Below are 14653 nucleotides of genomic sequence, written 5' to 3' on the forward strand. Positions count from 1 at the left end.
GACTCCAACGTGAGAAAGCTGGAATTATTTTCAATTTGCTGACTGATAAGAGAAGACAAATGGCTTGTCCGAGGTTGTTTCTCCTAGTAAGTAAATGTGACAAGCATGAGAACCTAGGTCTGCTGAAGTCATATCTCATCCCCAAGAGTTTCATCCTTTAAAGACATATGAATTATTTGAGTTGGAAGAAAAATATTTCAGGCATCATCAATTGCAACTTTCCATGTATTGCTATTATCCTATCCTTAATATCCTTGTAGAGGTAGGCAGTATATTACCTCTTGAGGCAGGATGGCTCATCTTGGATCCCAGTTCACCTTCTGTAGCTACACACACTAAAGGAATGAGGAGCCACTTTCCCTAGATAACCTTTTAGTACTTTCTGTACTCTGGTACAATGTACCTTTTTTCTATTATTTTACAGGACATATTTTTCAAGGTTTTTTTGTGGAAATAACTGTCCTCTAAATATCAGCTTCTTAAAGAAACTGGCATTTAAACTAAATTGCATTAATAATATCTCTAAAGCATGGAATCTACAATTGAGCACAATATTTTATTATTTTATTATCATTTTTATTGATGGGGTGATTTTATTTTTATTTATTTATTTATTTATTTATTTATTTATTTATTTATTGTTAATCCTCACCTGAGATTTTTTTTCATTGATTTTTAGGGAGAGTGCAAGAGAGAGGAAAAGACAGAGAGAAACATCAATGTGAGAGACACACATCAACTGGTTGCCTCCTGCATGAGTCCCTACCAGGGTCCGGCCTGGGGTGTAGCCTGCAACCAAGGTACTTGCCCTTGACCAGAATCAAACCCGGGACCCTTTGGTCTGCAGGCCACTGAGCCAAACAGGCAAGGGTGATTGATTTTATTTTTAAAAATTTTATCTTTATTGTTGAAAGTATTACAGATGTTCCCCCCCCTTTTTTTTTGTTTTTTTTTGATTGATTGATTTTCAAGAGAGGAGAGAGAACAACATCAATTTTTTGTTGCACTTATTTATCCATTCATTTGCTTCTTGTATGTGCCCAGACCAGAGATTGAACCTGAAACCTTGGGGCATCAGGACAACAATCTAACCAACTGAGCTAACTGGACAGGAATCAAGCATATACTTTAGATGTGTTCTGTTCAATGGATTGGAGCACAGTGCAGCTATCACCTCTTTTGTTCCAATGCCATGCTAATATGAATAGTCCCCAAGTCACATGGACTTTTGGGGATAGACACTAGTGATTTCATGTTGAGCTTAGAGTCAATTAGAAATATGGATGATTGAGTTTCTTATGATAATCCTATAGCCATATTACCTCTAAACCCCTAGAACTGATAAAGCCCATCAAGAATTTTGTAGCAGAAATTACTGAACTAGTAAGGGTGACAGTTAGAAACTCAGAAGTTTAAGAGTTGGAACGTTGTGTTTCATTCATGTAAACGACAGTAATAGGTCGTACCCCTTATTACCTATTTAATTTTATTTTTAATTTGATTATAAGTCTAACTTGCTAACAATGTTTTCTATATCTCCACATTTTATTTTTCTTATTTTTATATTTTAAATTAAAACAAAATTATTATGCTCTGAAAGAAAAATTAAATTTAAAAAATAATTTATATTAATTTCCGAGAGGAAGGGAGAGAGAGAGAGAGAGAGAGAGAGAGAGAGAGAGAGAATATCAGTGATGAGAGAGATTCATTGATCAGCTTCTTCATGCACACCCCACTCTAGGGATTGAGCCTGCAACCCAGGAATGTCCCCCAACCAGGAATCAAACTGTGACCTCCTGGTTCATAGGTTGATGCTCAACCACTGAGCCACACTGGCTGGGCAGAAAAATTAAATTTGTGATTCAGTTATCCACATAACAGTTATTCTGCTACCCCTTTTAGCAAGTCACTCTCCCCCCTTCCAAAGTTAGAATCTATTCATCATTACTAAATGTTGATTTTTAAAAGGTTTTATTGTTGTATCAAAAATACATAACATGCATATAACAGGATTTTAATTAGATTCCCAAAACTAAACATACCTGATTAAACAGTATTTCTTCACACTCTCTTCCAATAACTTCCTTTATCAAGGGTGACCACTCTTTTTATCATAATATCATAGAGTACTTTTGCCTTTTGATGAATTTTATATAAATGAAATTATACTGTAATTCACTTTTATGTTTTCACCTTTTATTCAATGTCATATTTATGACATCTAAATTGGTGCTTATATTTGTAGATTGTTTAATTTCATTGCTATAAAGCATTCCATTGTATGAATATGCCAAATGCATTCTACAGCTAATGGACATTCGGGCAGTTACTTATTTTGGATATTAGGAATAATGTTCCTGTAGACATTCTAGGACATGTATTTTAGTAACATATGTATACATTTCTGTTGGTAATCAAGAGTGAAATTATTGTGTGTCTTATTTCTCTTTTCACTTGTCATTATGTTGATTCCATATTACTACTCAAATTCTATTAGGGGGCATTATTTAGCTGAAATAATGTCCCTTGGCCCTAGTCAGTTTGGCTCAGTGGATAGAGTATTGGCCTGCAGACCAAAGGGTCCTGGGTTTGATTCCGGTCAAGGGCATGTACCTTAGTTGCAGGCTCCTCCTTGGCCTGGGCTCTGGTCAGAGCTCATGCAGAAGGCAACCAATTAATGTGTTTCTTTTACATCGATGCTTCGCTCTGTCTTTCCCTCTCTCTCCCACTCTCTCTAGATAAAATATCCCTGGGCACAGTTATGCAGAAGTCTTTGTGGAAAGTATCCTTAGCCTATGAATTGACTGCCCTTGGACTCTATGTCCACTTTTGTCAAATTAGTGGCCAGGCCTCTCCATGCTCAGAAAACAACCTAGAGCTTTTTCCTCAAAGAAATCGGTGAGGCAATTTCTCATAAATATGCCAGGCATCCTGGAAGACAAAATTATTATTGTCATTTGAAATTAGAAGTCATTGGTCTATTTACTCTATGGCATACATAGTAATCTCTGTTCTGAGATGACAATGCAGTTTGTTTAAGGCCAGAGGACTTGTAAGTAGTATCCAATTGTATTGCCTGTGTCTGTATGTCTACTTCCAATGTTTCTCCTATACCCAGTGTTAGCAGCATGGTAAAACATCGTGGATAAGGAAAACTAGCACATGGCAACACTATTTTTAGCTCTCCCAATCTGTTATTGCATTTATCATAGTAACTGTTATCACCACAGAATGGATAGCTAGAAATAAGTGCATATAGATATACAGGTATACTTAAAAACAACAGCTTGCAGCATTCTTTTTAAACTTTTAAATTTTCTTATTTTACTGTTTTCAAAATATTATTCATAAAGTTTGGATCGATTCCAGTAAAATTGCTTATTCAGTTTCAAGTCTATGGCTTCCTGTTGTCAGGCCTTATTGATAAAATGAAGATATTTGAACATACTAGAATATACCAATGGTCATTTCAGTTCAAGGAATATGATAATTTATTACTTTTTATAAGTATACACCTAATTCTTTGGGTATTGAACTCTCAAAGACTATACACCTCAAGAATGTTGAGTGTGTTTTCTTGTCAAGGTCTTACCTGACCTGATTTCCCCTTGTGGTTGCTGGTCCCCCTCCCACCCCCCCCTTTCCAAAGAAGGCTTATCCCTATATCGGCCCTCACTGCTTAATTCCATGAGAAATGGAAGGGAAAGATTGCTCCAGCAAAGGCATCTATTTTGCCTTAAGATGTTAATCATTTTCCCCCTCTGGAGAGGAGACCTGAGGCTAAGCAGTTTGGTTTATGCAGACACTTTGCTGAGCTCAGAAATGTAGCTTAAATGGACCAGGAATCAAGGGTGAACTTCCATGGGAATCACAGTTCTCTCTACTCACCTCTCTTCCCAGAAGTCAGAGACTAGTCTGCATTTCCGCCATAAGTAGGCTGCCATTTTTCATTGCATCACAAGTCTAAGATGAGAGTAGACTAACTCCCAGGAGTTGTTTTCAGAGCACACCAGTTAATTAGGTGACAGGACAACAGGGTGGAGTGATACTTTATTTTGCTGGATGTCTCCACACCCACAGCGGATTTGGCCTGGTGCCATAGCCAGCCACCCTCAGAGCAGTGGCATCTTACAATGCAACCACGCCCAGATGACAACAAGTTGTATTTTTTAGCTAACTTTAATGAAAAATTCCACACATTAATTTAGGGACAAAAGAAGAAAAAGCGTCAGCTCTTCCCTCCTCCCTCTCTCTTTTCGCACCTCCACCCCAATTTTTCTCGGTGTGTGTGTATGTGGCGGGGGGGGGGGGGGCGGATTTTGAGATGTAATGAGCTAACCTTTTAAGTGAATATACCCGATAAAGAGGTAGTTTAGGCACACAATACCAATCTGGACCAAGATCAGTGACCAGCTTTTGCTTAGTACCTTATATTGCCTAATTATATCTTCACAACAAAATTGATATGTAGATGGCAATACTTTTGTATTTTATAAATGAGAAAATAGTCTCAGAGTTTTAAATAAACATGAATAAAATCACTCGGACACTGTTTTCCACAGTTGTTTTCTAAGTGATTAATGGTAGAATGTTCTGATCAAAAGAGCCATCAATTAGTTCACTACATATTGAGTGCTGCTATACTCCAAGTAATGCTGCCTTTGAAGACAATATTTAAAAATATATATATTTAATGGACTTTATTTTTTATTTTTTTTATTTTTATTTTATTTTTATTTATTTATTTTTTTTTTTAAATATATTTTATTGATTTTTTACAGAGAGGAAGGGAGAGAGATAGAGAGTTAGAAACATCGATGAGAGAGAAACATCGACCAGCTGCCTCCTGCACATCTCCTACTGGGGATATGCCTGCAACCAAGGTACGTGCCCTTGACCGGAATCGAACCTGGGACCTTTCAGTCCGCAGACCGACGCTCTATCCACTGAGCCAAACCGGTTTTGGCTGGACTTTATTTTTTAGAGTAGTTTTAATTCACAGCAAAACTGATGGGAAGGTACAGAGATTTTAATAAGCCCCACCCCCAAACATGTATGGCTTCCCCCATATTATCAATATCCCCCACCACAGTGGTACATCCTATATTATAAAAGCATAATATGCAAATTGACCAAACAGTGGAATGACTGGTTGGCGGGGGACGGGGGCAGCAAGCAGGCAGCACCAGGCCAGCTAAAGAGTGTGCCAGTGGGCAGAGGAAGGGGACAGCAATGGGTGGGGGGTGGGGGCGGTGGCAACCAGCAGCAGCAGAGGGGTGATAGGGGGTAGGTTTGGCCACTTGCCAGCCAGCACATTCCCCTGATCAGCCTGCCCAGTCACCTCCCGCAGTGGGAGGCCACTAGCAGTGGTGAGAGGTGGGGCCGGCTGCTTGCCGCCGGCACCGTCCCCTGACTGGCCCACCAGTCACCTCCTGAAGAGGGAGGCCAGACTGTCAGTTGGACATCCCCTGAGGTCTCCCAGACTGCTAGAGGGTGCAGGCTGGGCTGAGGGACCCCCTTGAGTGCACAAATTTTTGTGCACCGGGCCTCTAGTTGATCATAACTGATGAAGCTACATTAATACATCATTATCTCTCAGAGTTCATAGTTTACGTCAGGGTTCACTATTGGTGTTATGCATTCTATGGGTCTAGACAAATGTACAATGACATGTGTCCACCATTTGTAGTATCATATAGAGTAGTATCACTGCCTTAAAAACCCTCTCTGTGAAGGCAATACTTTCATGACATTGGTTTATATACTCAATTAGTACAGTTTAGTCAGCCAACCTTTATTTTGTCCCCATTGTGCATTTTTCAGTATGCCTCACCTCATGAGTAATTTAGAAATTTAATCTGCATTCACAATCTTGTTTCAACTAAAAGTGAGGACTGGAATTTTGGAATTAACACACAGACTTCCTAATTCCACATCAACTACCATTATATTCATGAATTTGCTAATGAACTAGAGACATAAAAGGGGCTGATGACAGTTAGAAAAGGCATTCCCCCACTCCCACTTATGGGTGGATATAAGACATTCCCTCTCTTTTAAAAATGGGAAATATTTGAAAATTTAAGAGCTTAGAGTCAGCTGTTTGATTTTCTGACTTATTTGATAAGGTGTCACTTTTTCATGGCTCAAATGACCTGCCACTCCATCCAGACGTGTGTCTGTTGTTCATTGAGAGTGACTCAAAGGCCTCCCACCTGGAGTCCAGTAAGCTGTGCAAAGGAAGGGGAATGGCCTGGCTGGCATAGCTCAGTAGTTGAGCCAGGAGGTCACAGTTCAATTCCTGGTCAGGGCACATGCCCCAGTTGCATATCAATCTCTCTCATCATTGATGTATGTTTCTCTCTCTCTCTCTCTCTCTCTCTCTCTCTCTCTCTCTCTCTCTCTCTCTCTCTCTTTCTCTCTCTTTCCCCCTCCATCCCTTCCTTTCTGAAATCATTAAAAATATATTTAAGCCCTGACTGGTTTGGCTCAGTGGATAGAGCATTGGCCTGCGGACTGAAGGGTCCCAGGTTCGATTCCGGTCAAGGGCATGTACCTTGGTTGCAGGCACATTCCCAATAGAGGGTGTGCAGAAGGCAGCTGATCGATGTTTCTCTCTCATCGATGTTTCTAACTCTCTGTCCCTCTCCCTTCCTCTCTGTAAAAAATCAAACACACACACACACACAAAAGGAAGTGGCACTGATGAGGAAATTACTCCTCTACCCTGGAGGCTATTAGTTTATGCCCCTAAGATTAGACACTGGTTGCTGACACTTTCCACAAAATGTTGAATACTTTAAAAGGCCCAGAAGTAGATTTCCCCATTGTAATCTTTAATTCAATGTAGTCAACAGGCTAACAAAGAAGACATTTCTAATAACAGCTGAACACTCTCCATGTACCAGATACCATCTAAAGGCTTTACATGAGTTACTCCATGTCATTCTCATGATAATCACTATTGTAATTCTCAGCTTAGTTGTGAAGGAAGTGAGTTAGAGTGCTTAGGTAAATTGCCCCATTTTTACAAGGCAAATAAGCTGGTTTTTGAACCCAGGTAGCCTTGGTTCAAAATCCAACAGGTAACTTCTAAGTTACATCATCCTTCTGGCTCTCAAGTAGACTTCACTATGTATGACTTAAATTGTTACCAATAATAATAGTTGCTTCAGCTTTTTTACACAATTCTCTCAATCTCCTCAATAATCCTATCAAGTGGATTATACTCTTATCATGATTTGTCTGAGGTCAGATGCCAGCAAGTCACACATTTCCAAAAATAAAATCACTGGTCTCCTTTGGTGCCAATTGGAGAACTGGTCTTCTCTGTCCAAACACTGTGTGGATCTATCTGCAGGAGGCGGTCCAGGAAAATCCTGAAACACTACTTTGACACTATGAATTGGGAGTTTTTGAAGGATGAAAATGGTCCTCATCACATCAAATATATTATGACATTTGCAGTTAGATCATACAGCTCAGAGGATGGGGATACTGAGGGTGTGTGTAACTTATTTTAACATTTAAATAATTAGAAAAATAATTCAGTCTGAGTCCTCTGTAAACTAAAGAGGAGAGTTGTCTGACTTTCAATGTCCTATCTAGCCCTAAAAATATTAAACTAGCTTTTTAAAATAACATTTTTGTTTTTAAAAATAATACCTACTTAGTGCAAAACACTTAATAGATGAGAAAAATAGTGAGAGAAATGTAAAATATCACAAATAATTCCACTAGACAGAGATAACAAATAGAATGATTTTTGGTCACTCTGTGTCTATCTCCCTTAATGCATAAATATATAATGTTGTAAAAAATAGTATGTTATTGAATATGAATTTTTTTTTTGTCATATGAAACTACCAGCACCATCAAGATATGGATTTGGACCATCACCCCAAAATATAGGGTAGGGCAAAAGTAGGTTTATAATTTAGAGTAAGTGAAACACAGAATTTACTCTTGTACTATTATTTATTAATTATTTTTTAAATATTTTTATTGATTTCAGAGAGGAAAGAAGAGGGAGAGATAGAAACATCAATGATGAGAGATAATCATTGATTGGCTGCCTCCTGCACGCCCTCAACTGGAGATGGATCCTGCAGCCTGGGCATGTGCCCTTGACAGGGATTGAACCCAAGACCCTTCAGTCTGTAGGCTGACGCTCTATCTACTGAGCCAAAAGCCAGAGCTATTATTAATTATTGTATTATTTTCCATATGAACAATTGTAAACCTATTTTTGTCCCACCCTGTATTTCCATCTGCACCTTCTTCCTTGATTCCCAGCCTGGCAACTTGATCTGATTTATGCCCCTATAATTTAAAAATGTCATATAAATGGAATCCTAAATAGCATATTTTATGTCTGGCTTCTTTCACTTAGAATGATGCTCTTGATGTTCATTCCTGTTGTAACAGGTATAATGGTTAATTTCTGTTTATTCTTGAGTAGAAATCTGTTGTATAGATGTACAATAGTTTATCTGTTCCCCAATTGATATACATTTGGGTAGTTTCTGGATTTTAGTGATTATGAATAAAGTTGCAATAAATATTCTTTCATAGGTTTTCTATGGACATGTTTTAATTTCTCTTGGTTAAATATCTAGGAGTGAGATTTCTAGGTCATATGGTAAGTGTATATTTAACTTTATAGAAAGCATGTAGGATTTTGTAGTCTATATTTTTACAAACTCTTTTGGGAGAAATAATTACAGATTGACAGAAATTTGTAAAGATAGTATAAGAAATCTTTAACCAGTTTCCCCCAATAGGTAAATCTTACATAATTATATCAAAAATAGGAACTCTACCTTGACTAAAGGCATGTGTTTATTAGTTCAATGTTATTTTACTGCATGCATGTGTATTTGTGTAACTGCCACCACATCAGCATATACAAAGATCTTTCTCATGCTACCCTGTATAGTCACATATAACCCGTTCCCAACAGCCATCCTTAACTTCTGGCAACCACTAAATTGTTTTCCTTGTCTATAATTTTATAATTTTTAAAATGTTATATAAATTAAAGTATATGAATTTTGGAGATGGGCTTTTTTACTGTCTTGAGAGCCATCCAAGTTGTGTATAGACATAATTCATTCCTTTTTATTGCTAAATAGGAGCCCGTGGTGCAGTGTAGTAACATTTGTTTAACCAGTCACCTATTGAGGGACATTTTGGTTGTTTTCAATTTCTGGCTATTACAAATAAAGCTAATATGAACAATTGTGTACAGGTTTTTGTGTGGTTATAAATTTTCATTTTTCTTGAGTTAATGCCCAAAGTGCAATACTGGGTAGTATACTAAGCATATATTTAGTTTGTTAAGCAATTGCCAATCTATTTTCCAGAGCGGCTGCACCATTTTACATCCACCAGCAACATATGAGAGGTCTGGTTTCTCTACTAGTATATACTTGCCAGCATTTGATTTGTTTACAGATTACAAAATCCTATTGTTCATTTTAGCCATCTAACACTCTACTTGTCTAAAACTATTTTCTACTCTTTCCTTAATCTATCCATGCAGTCAAAAAGTACTACATATTCTGTCATGGAGATCCCACATTATTTTGCCCCTGCGTCTTTGCTTATGCTGCTCTGAAAAATCAGTATCATTCTCATCCCCACGTGTTCAAATATCCTCAACCCTCGAGGCCCAATTCAAAGGCCACATCTTCCAAAAAAGTCATTGCCTATCTCCCAGATAGAAATAATATATCTTCCTGGACACTCCATCTGTACATTTATGACTCTTTATGTTGTATATTCTATTGAATTACTTCTTTTCTGATAGAAGTATTACCTTCCCTACTACATGCCTAGATTATCTAGGGCAAACCAGTCTTTTTTATTTTTTTCTCTCCTTTCAGCAACATTTTCAAGCTTTCAATTGATAAAAATCAGCATTACTCCTACAAATTGATATGAATCTAAATGTTGTACTACCATTAATATCACATGGGCATTGTCATTCAAAATAAACAAAACCCTACTAAATGTAAAATAATGTCTATGTTCAATTTTAAATTCAACTCCTGTTCCTGCCCCCTTCCCCCAGATAGTGTTAGATAACTAGCTAGTGATATAGTGGAAACTAAAAATATCAGATAAAAGAAATTATCAGAGGAAAAATTTGGTCTTCATAATTACTTTCAGATAAATTTAGTCTCATTAGCTGAATTTTTAGATAGATGAAGCTTTATATCTTTTTAATCCCGTCTCTTTTATTTTTAGAATTTAGCCTAATTTCATCAGGGCGTTTCCATCTAGAAGCCAAATATCTGTATTGTGTGCTGTCTTAACATGATAGATATTTTTTAAATATATATTTTTTATTGATTTCAGAGAGGAAGGGAGAGGGAGAGAGAGAAAGAAACATCAATGATGAGAGAGAATCATTGATTGGCTGACTCTTGCACCCCCCACACTGAGGATCGAGCCTGCAACCTGGACATGTGCCCTGACTGGAAATCAAACCGTGGCCTCCTAGTTCATAGGTCATGCTCATCCACAGAGCCACATCAGCCAGGTATGATGGACATCTTTTAAAGAACATGTTCACAGATTCAGTTGAATAATGATTTGTATGGTTATTTTTTACCTCCTCCAGTAGACTGTAGTCTCTTAGATATTGATGTTGGAGACATATCTCCTTTTTTTTTACAAGTTAACACTGGGCTCTCACACAGTCCCAGGCAAATGTAGGCATTCAGGAAATATTTGTCGTATTCATGTGGGGAGTATTTTGGAATTGATTGGATATACCAAAACACCTGCCTTTGGATTTCCATTTTTAACTTTTTAAATCACATTTTAATCATTTGGTTCCATACCTGAGAATTCTCCGATTTCATATGTATTATTCATTCTCTTATTCCTTTTATCTGCCTCATGAATCAAGATTGTGGCATGACCCAATGATTAGTGCTATTTAATTTGTTACTTGATTTACTAAAAACGTTATGTTCAGACCAAGTCTTAGCTTGATCACTTGCAAACTATGTGACTATGCACAGCATTCCTGGTGTCTCTCTGTGTGTCCAAACTGCCTCCTCTGATAAGGACACCAGATAGTTTTGGTTAGGGCCCACTCTAATGGCCTCATCTTAACTCAATCACTTCTTTAAAGGCCCTATCTCCAAATATAGTCGCATTCTGAGGTACTGGGAAGAAGGCTTCAAGTATGAATTTTGGAGGGACACAATTCAGTCCCAACGGTGAGTATCTGAGGTAAGTTAGTTAAAGATGTAGATAGTGTGGTCACTACAGTGTCTGGTACTTAAGCGCTTAGGCTCTGGGGTTTGACTGCCTTTATTTGCATTGACTGTTCTAATTTGCATAGACCACTGCTAACAGGCTGTATAACCTTGGGAAATTTATAGACTCCCACCTTCAATTTATTTACCTGTAAAAGAATAAATGGAATGATAGCCTTTAGGTTTATTGTTGTACCTGTCAGTAAGTGTATAATAACTGCTAACACATTTCATATTTCTATGCAAAAGTTGTATAAAGATATATGGATTACTTTTTTCTAATTTTGCTTATAAATCTAACAATGTTGGTCTTGCTTATTGTATATATACATACATATCTTACATATAAAATATACAGTACTTTTTTGTCAAAATTCAGTATACTAGCTAAGAATGAAACTGTGATTTTTTTAAAAAGACTGTAGCTTTGTAAACCTGTTTTCTATAGTCAAGATTAATCCTAGGAAACTTTATAATGTACTTAATTTTCAGGTGATGGTGCCATAGAGCAGGGGTTCAAGTGGCATGAACTTTAGGGAGAAGCTGGACATTATATTTAAGAACCAAATATAATCTATAATAATAAAAGCATAATATGCTAATTAAACTGGACAGCTGAATGTTCTTCCGGACAAAGCTGCGGTGGCTGCGAGGGCCGAGGGCAGGCAGCCGCAGCGGCCAGCAGTAGCGGGGTGATGGGAGGCAGAGCCTTCCCTCATTGGCCCAGTCGCCTCCTACAGAGGGAGGCAGCAGCAGCGGGGTGATGGGGGTGGTGCTTTCCCCTGATCACCCCAGTTGCCTCCCACAGAGTGGGGCTAAGCTGCCAGTAGGACATCCCCTGAGGGCTCCCAGACTGTAAGAGGGGGCAGGCCGGGCTGAGGAATCCCACCCCTCCAGTGCATGAATTTTCGTGCACCGGGCCTCTAGTCCAATACACAAAACTTAATATAGTTAAAAATTAGACATTAAAACTTCTGTGTTTTCTTAATCCTAATCTAATAAAAGCAACAATTATATCTATACATAGCAGGGTCTGTATACTCAGTGATCAAATGGTGCCCATCCCATCTGTTCTTAGATAAAATGAGATGCTTATCTCTATAATTTCTTAGCCTTTCTAGACAAACAGAAGGAAATTCTCAGAGGGAATGAAGTTAGCTGTTGAAGATTTCAAGGTAATAAAGTGTGTAAAGGCTGTTTTCCAATTAGTGTCTTTCATAAAGGAGAATATAGGAGAGACATGTTAATAGGGAAAACACAAGACTGATAGGAAAGACAATTAAAAATTAAGAAACTATAAAAGAAATTGCTTCATCTTCTAAGGTCTGCTGGGACACATACTTTTCAGCCATGGTCACAACATATCTTTCCCCACCAAATCATTATGAATGTATGTGTGTGCGTGTGTGTGTGTATGTGTGTGAATGTGTGAGAGCAGAGGATTTTAGGAAAGAGCTACATTAGCAATAGAATGCTGTATGTAATTTAAAGCTCCATCATGTCTGGGTTCTCTTTGAATTGCCAGAAAGGCTTTGAGATAACCACATAGGGTGAAAAGGTGAGAAAGTGACAAGCTGGAATTACCATCCAGCCTCGTTCCTACTTGGGGTTTTGTTAATCGTATCATTTTGGGCCAGGAAGGAATGGGTAATAACACCTACTCTGCTACCACACAGCATTGTGTAACCAAATCAAGAGAACTAATGAATAGCAGATAGTTTGAAAAGGTGTGGAAGGTGGTTTGATGGTAAGGGATTATAATTATATATTAAACTATCATGATTAGCAAGGATATCTCTATATAGGAAAAGAGAAGATTTGAGCAATGATCTGATAACTTTGAATTTTTGGAAATAACCTTTGTCTTCAATAAGATTATTGGTCTGCAAAATCTTGTTTGCTTCATACTTTTCTCATCTGTTCCTTCTGTATCAATATCCTTGATGTGAATACAGATTCTAGGTCACTCAATACATATGTTGAATCATAAAATCTATATATTTTTTATTACAGCTCTATTTCTTTTTAGTGAGATGAAATGGGATTTTACATGTTTGATGAATAATGAAAAGAGCTGAAAAGAAAATATGGAATTTAGAATTTAAGAAAAAGTACTCTGATCACCTAATATAAAAGTATACTGGTAACCCAAACCCTCATTCTCAAAAGCCTCGGTCCCATTATTTGAATTTAAATGTCTTGGCTTTCCTGAAATAAGGAGTAACTAACAGAGTATGAATCACATCTGGATTTACAACATTCCTGAAATGAAATGGAGGAAAAGCCCTGATGCCATGCGCCAGCTGATATGTACGTCCAAAGCTGGGAGTGCTCGCTGAATCTTCTCTTGACTACCTTCTCCTGCTGGAAGAAGTTATCAGTTCCTCTTATTCATCATTTCACAAGGTTCTGGGTGTCAGTGAGAAGCTCTTTCCCCGTAAGAAGGAAACCAACTCCTTCAGCCTTTCCTCATAGCAGAGATTCTTTAGACATGCAATCATATTTTGGTTCTTTTGTTCCACCCTAGTACCACCTCCACTCCTGGGAATATCCATTTGGGTTTGATTTGGGGTTCACCAGAACATATTACACAGTCACCAATTATTCTGTAAGGCATTATACTTTCTTACCACTGATAATAAGTGTGAGTGGTTGGGACACATTTCATATAGTCAGACACAGCAGATGAAAGATGAAAAGTTAGCATTAGTATGTCAATATTTAGAAGAGACTTTTATAACTGGTGATAGGGAATCAAGGATGCTTAAAATCTAGAAATGACTTGTGCAGGTTTTAAATGGCTAATGCTTTGATTTAGTTTTGGTAGTGTGGTTTAGAACATAGCAAAATGAAAAAGAACTTACATGTTGACTTTTAAAAGAAGTATGTGCCTATCATTCTACTCTTTTTATTTTTTAAATATATTTTATTGATTTTTTACAGAGAGGGAGGGAGAGGAATAGAGATACAGAAACATCCCTTGACCGGAATCGAACCTGGAACCCTTGAGTCTACAGGCCGATGCTCTATCCACTGAGCCACACCAGTCAGGGCTATGTTGACTTTTAAATTCATATCAGAATGTGCTGGGGATGTTATTCTATGATGCGTAAACCTTAATCTGTTGTTAAAGGTCCATGTTCAAGAGATGTTGACTTTTCTTAGAATCTCAGAAATTACCTAGTACAAACATATCAGTATAATGACATAAAATGCAAGACCAGCTATCTTTAACTACATAGCTTATCACATATACTTAGTCTAAGCATTACAAACTCACACATACACATGAATTACCTCTACCTCTTACAACAATGTAGAATTGTTGTAAAATTACAATGTAGTTTTATTATTCCCATTTTACATATTAAAAAATTGAG

The sequence above is a fragment of the Myotis nattereri genome (genome assembly GCF_964212035.1).
Source record: "Myotis nattereri genome assembly, chromosome: 5".
Lineage (NCBI taxonomy): Eukaryota > Metazoa > Chordata > Mammalia > Chiroptera > Vespertilionidae > Myotis > Myotis nattereri.